The sequence below is a fragment of the Trichechus manatus genome, unplaced genomic scaffold (genome assembly GCF_000243295.1).
Source record: "Trichechus manatus latirostris isolate Lorelei unplaced genomic scaffold, TriManLat1.0 scaffold00092, whole genome shotgun sequence".
Lineage (NCBI taxonomy): Eukaryota > Metazoa > Chordata > Mammalia > Sirenia > Trichechidae > Trichechus > Trichechus manatus.
The window spans coordinates 9,933,422-9,939,421 of NW_004444028.1; the positions used below are offsets into that span (position 1 = coordinate 9,933,422).

Here is a 6,000-nt window from a genome sequence, read left to right on the forward strand (position 1 = left end):
GACAAGCGTCAACTTCGCGACGGGAAAGCCAACACACAATACAGGGGAAGTCAGCACAACTGGACCAAAGCAAAGCAACAGAAGTTTCCTAGACACATACGAACACTGTGAGGGACCCAGTGGCTGGGGCCTGAGGACCAAAGTCTTGGGGGACATCTAGCTCAACTGGCGTAACAAAGTTTATAAAGAAAATGTTCTACATTCCACTTTGGTAAGTAGCGTCCTGGGTCTTAAAAGGCTGAGTGGCCATCTAAGAGATACATCTATTGGTCCCATCCCACCTAGAGCAAAGGAGAATGAAGAAAACCAAAAACACAAGCAAAATACTAGCCCAGAGGACTTAAGGGCCGCATGAACCAGAGACTCTACCAGCCTGAGACCAGAAAAACTAGACGGTGCCCGGCTACTACCAAAGACCCCCTGACAGGGATCACAAAAGAGTCCCAGAGTGAGCAGGAGGAAAATGTACAACAGAATTCAAATTCACCTAAAAAGACCGGATTTACATCTGACAGAGACTGGAGGAGCCCTCAAAACTATGGCCCCCAGGGAACTCTGCTAACCCAGAACTGAAACCATTCCTGAAGCTCATTTTTCAAAGATTAGACAGGCCTATAAAACAAAAAATACCACACGAGGAACGTCCTTCTTAGTTCAATCAAATACATGAGACCAAACGGGCAGCTCCTGTCCAAAAGCAGGACGAGAAGGCAGGAAGGGACAAGAACTGGATGAACGGACACAGGGAACTCGGGGTAGAAAGTGGGAGTGTGCTGTCACATTGTGGGGATTACAACCAGTGTCACAAAACAATAAGTATATAAATTTTTTAATGAGAAATTAACTTAAGCTGTAAACTTTCACCTAAATTAAAAAACAAGAACAAAAACACACACCTAGGCTCCAGTTAAGGAGCCCTGGTGGTGCAATGGTTAAGCACTCGGCTGCTAAGCTCACCGAGAAAGGTCGGCAGTTCGAATCCACACAGCAGCTTCACAGGAGAAAAGATCCAGTGATCTGCTCTGTAAACATTATACAGGCTAGGAAACCCCATGTGGCAGTTCTACTCTGTCATACAGGGTCACTACTATGAGTCAGAATTGACTCGACAGCACACAACATCAGAGTCCAGTTACAAGTCTCCCTTACAAAAAAGTACTTAGCATTCACTTTTGGTAGGAGTCAACTATAAAAGAAAAATGTTTGAGTAAAGTGAACACCTTAACATTAAGGGGTGGGCTCACAAAGCCCTGACATAATTAAGAACTTAAAACATACTCTGATTTAGTAAAAGCAAAATAGTGCACAGATAACTCAGAGCAAGTAATTAAAATTCAGGCAGAATTTTAAAATGGAAACGAATTTAGGTTGTCAGGAGTTAAAGTGTCGCAATTCTTTCGCTTCCTAGCATAAAGTCTACGATTAACGGGAGTTCAAAAAAAATTATCATAAAAAAAGCTAATGAAAAATGAATTAGCAGATAACTAAATGAGTTCATCTACAAAGTACTCAGAAAAGGGGCTGGTACAGAGTAGGTACTGTAACTGTGACAAGTCAGACAGCTACTTCATCAGTGAAGTTTCCCCCAGTCACCCTACCCCATCCTACATAAACTAGGTACTAATAAGATCTGAAACTCTATCCCTTTTATTAATATTACCATGCCAGCTCCCTAGGAGAAATCTATTAAGCATATCTGAGTACCTTGGATAAATGGTACCAACTTCTTGAAAACTAAAAGTCAAATTTTTTCTATCAAACTCATTATACATTTATTTGACAAGTGTTTTCAAAGTTTCTTTTTACATAACAGCAGACACGTGAATCAAGAACAGTAAAATACTGGAGAGAAATCCAGGATCTACTAAGCATAAAAGAAGCAAGTTACAGCAATATAACACGATCCATTTTTATTTTAAAAAGAGACAGGGAAAAGCCTAGAAAGATATGCAAAATATGAGCAGTAGTTTTTATCTCTGAGTGGTGGAATTCTCAGTAATTTTTGTTTTGCTTTTCTGTGCTTTAAAAATTTTCCACAAATATTTCTAGACTATTCAACAATGCAATACACTATTATTAGAATATTTCACGCTACTATATGAATTATATTAACGATCACCATAATAAAGGAAGGCAACTACCAACATCTTACACAGCTACCAAGGCAACCTTTTAAAGAAACCAGCAAAAACAAAAGAAAAACGCTACCGACCCTACATGGTTCTCTGTGCCGCACTCTGTGCAAAACACTTCAAACGCATTATCATATTTAACTCTAACTATTTTCGTTTTAGTGATAAAGAAACTTGACCAAGGCCACAAAGCTAAAAATGGTAGATCTGGGACAAATATCCAGTTCTGACTCCAAAACTCCCCAAGCACTGCTACGTTACACAACCTTTACCAAGAGGAAGAGGAAGAGAAAAGAAACTAGGCTTATTCTTCTTCGGCTGAACAGATTTTCTTACAAGAATATTTAAAACAAAAAAATAGGCACAAGAAAATAAAAATACATACCTCTACTTCATCTCCTTCACTAATTTCTTTTTTTATATCAGGTGGTGGAGGTAATCTAACTTCATTAAAGGGAACCTGGCGTTCTGGTTGCCAACTGAAACATTGAAAAAGGAAAAACTAATTTTAAAAATTATTCTAAGAGCCCCTAATATGAAAGCTATACAGTCTGTGCTTAGTGCTGAATATTGTGCAAGTTAATTTATCATTTACCTTTCCCTAAAGAAGAGCAACTTTTGATTACATATTTTTCCAGTAAATAATTAGCTGTCAAGATAAAACAGATTTTGTATGACTCTTGGTGAAGTGTATAATAATAAATATCGCCATTAATCACGATCTATTACCTTCCTAATTACTCATCCTATGCAGGGAACAGTGCACACAAGATTCTGCAAATGAACTCGGCCGAGTTCACAGTGATAACTTACTCAGATTTGAAATAATGTCGTATCCACACGGCTGCCAAATAAACAGCAGTGGGATCAACTTATCTCAAACACTTTTACAACTACATGAGGTCTGTCAAAAAAGGACACATTTTCACAGATTACAAAATAATTACATATGTAAATTATAAAATTCCTTTTTAGCATACATGCTCACAAAAATGGAACAAAATTAATCATGGCTTAAATAGTTGCATTAAGCTAACTTTTAATCTCTGGCTAACATGAATGTATTAGACTACTAATTTAGCTGTTGCTTAAGCGATACTTCCGTGTTGTATTTTATAAACTGAGTGAATAAAGTTAAAATTTCTTTACTGCTCTAAACTCTCGTCAGTCATTCACAAACCTGGAAGGTACTCCCGCAAAGAAGTTTTCCTAAAGCTTATCTGACGATGCTATGTGCAAAGCAGCAACTGACAAGAAAAACATTTGAGCGCTTTCTTTCACCATTACTTTCAAAACAGGAGTTGCTCAAACGCAGAAATCTCAATGCTTGTTTCTACATGAAGCAGCTGTTGGGCAGAGAGCTTTTTTAGGCAGTTCTTGAAGCAGCTCGGAAAGTGGAAGCAGAACGGTTCTTTTCTAATCTTCAATTAAACGGTGCTCTTCCATAACCCTTCCTAACTAAGTCCAATATATTATCGTTTCTGTATTTATAACACCATTTTAAGACTACCTAGCCCTTACAATAACTATAAAACTGACAGCATCTCCTATTAATATTAAACAATTCAAAGATGCAAAATATTTATTCTCACTACCAGAAGCCATTTGGAGGGCCTTCTACAACATCATTTCAACATTATGGGTTTTTAAAATTAAAGCATATTGTAATTTCATTTGTGCCATCGATTTCCACATAAACTACTGATTCATGTCCCTATGTTTTGGAAAACATGTTTTTAAAAAAGTAATGAGTAAATTAAAGGCACAAAAATAAATAAAGGGGTGTCAAAATGAGACACGTGAACTCATGAGATGAGCAAACAACCAAGGGTCCCCTCCCAAAAGCGAAATGATTCTTCCACTGGCAATGGGAAATCCAAAAGCAAGCAGATCCTTAAAATTAAGATTTCCATCAAGAAAAACAACTTACTTATTTTCAAAAACAACTGTGAGGGAGTCTTCATGAACATCTTTGATAAATCCCTGCAAGAAACAAAACTATTATTAAAAGCATACTGATATTCAGTTATTTGTTAAAAAAGCTGTATTAGAAATACAAACGCAATATGGAATACTGAAAAGAACACAGGGTTTGGAATTAGGCAAATCTGGGTTTGATTTCTATCGCCACCATTTACGAGATGTATGATCTTAGGAAGTTAGCCCTATGAGCCTCAGTTGTCACAAAGTATCATCTACCTCAGAAAGAAGTTTAAAAAATAAATAAATGTCCATCCCGGGAACATCCCAGGTATTAAGCCGATAGCTGAACTGAGTAAGGCAGTCTTCAGTACTGCAATCAAGAGCTCAGGCTTTAGAGCCAGGCTGCCGGGATTCACATCCTAGTCCTAACACATAACCTCAAGCATACTTTTAACCTAATGGAATTAACAACATTGTCAGACTTCATGGAATTACAAGAAATAATTCATGTTTAGCAAAGTCCCTGGCACAGAGTAAGCACTCACTTTTATGATAAATTAATATTAGATTATAAATACTAAATTATAGCCCATCTTTAATAAAATACATGTTGAACACTAAACTTTCCAATTAACGAATCTTATTTTTCCTATCAACTCCTCTTTCCCTTCACTTAAAAAAACTTGGGCTTCAGTGTGTACCTTGCCTCAAAACCAATTTAAAATGAACATATGTAAATAGATTCACAATGAAAATCAATGGTCATTTTCTAGCCATAAAGTCCATGTTGGAATTAGTCTGTCTACTCTATCTTCACTTGATTACTATAAATGAAAGAACTCAGTGAAGATCCGACACACTTAAGAAAGAGCAAAGGACGTGGGTGTAGAGTGAGCGTGGTTCAAACACTTGCCCCACCACTATGTGACAACCAGGAAGCTATACAAGCACTTAAATGATCACAATTAACATTAAATGACACTCGGTTACTGTCAGTCAATGTAAGTCAAATGCTCTCACACACACCTTGAACCACTGGTACTTTAGTAAATACTTTCCTAAAGCATCTTCATCACACTAGACTCTATAATATCCACTAAAAAATAAAAGACACACACATACACAGTTATAGACTAAACTGTGTTCCCCAAAAATATGCGTTGTAGATCCTAACCCCCATACCATGGACAGGAGCCCTGATGGAGCAGCAGTTAAGCATTCAGCTGCTAACCAAAAGGTCGGTGATTCGAACCCACCAGCCACTCCACAGGAGGAAGATGTGGCAGTCTGCCTCCCTGAAGACTGCAGCCTTGGAAACTATGTGGTAGTTCTACTCTGAGTCGGAACTGACTGGGCGGCAATGAGTTTTTAGTATACTACGGACATAACTCCATCTGGGAATAGTTCTGTCACAGTAATGAGGCATATCAGTGTGAAGTGTGTCTTACGGCAATTACTTTCGAGATACAAAAGGAGATTAGGCACAAAAGCAAACAAGCAGGAATGGGGGAAAGACAGGTGCCACGTGGAGATCTCCGAGGTATGACAGAAAGTTGAGACAAGGATTTTCCCACCGAGCAGACAGAGAGAGCCTTCCCATAGAGCCTGAATTTGGACTTCTAGCCTCCTAAACGGTGAGAAAATAAATTTGTTTGTAAAAGACACCCACCCACTTGTGGTGTCTGTTACAGCAGCACTAAGACACGTACATGCGGAGTACTTGGTTACCTCATCTCCCCAAAAGCCCATTCAAAAACACTAAAGGGAGTTTAAGGCATAAACACACACATTAAAAAAAAGACAAATTTGCAAAAAAAAAAAAACAAAAACAGGAACTTCACGAAGCAAATAGAAGAGGAATAACAGCAACTAAAAACAAAGCAACAACTACTAATATTTAAATGTGTCAAACAAATTAGCAAATCTAAGACTATGAAACGATCTG

The 6,000-nt window shown here is 37.8% G+C and overlaps 1 protein-coding gene across 7 annotated transcripts in view; it reads right to left on the reverse strand.

Moving 5' to 3' along the window:
- FXR1 (FMR1 autosomal homolog 1) overlaps nucleotides 1-4,872 on the reverse strand; it is a 42,011-nt gene extending 37,139 nt beyond the window's left edge. For 3 of the 7 annotated variants that reach the window (XM_023736833.1, XM_023736830.1, XM_023736832.1), the window contains exons 1-2: nucleotides 4,063-4,872; nucleotides 2,518-2,611 (exon numbers count right to left, since the gene is read on the reverse strand). The gene's annotated coding sequence lies outside the window, so the exon portion shown is untranslated. The remainder of the gene's footprint in view (nucleotides 1-2,517; nucleotides 2,612-4,062) is intronic. The other 4 variants (XM_012557257.2, XM_023736834.1, XM_004382304.2 and 1 more) reach the window with 3 other exon arrangements.
- Nucleotides 4,873-6,000: the final 1,128 nt, after the last annotated feature.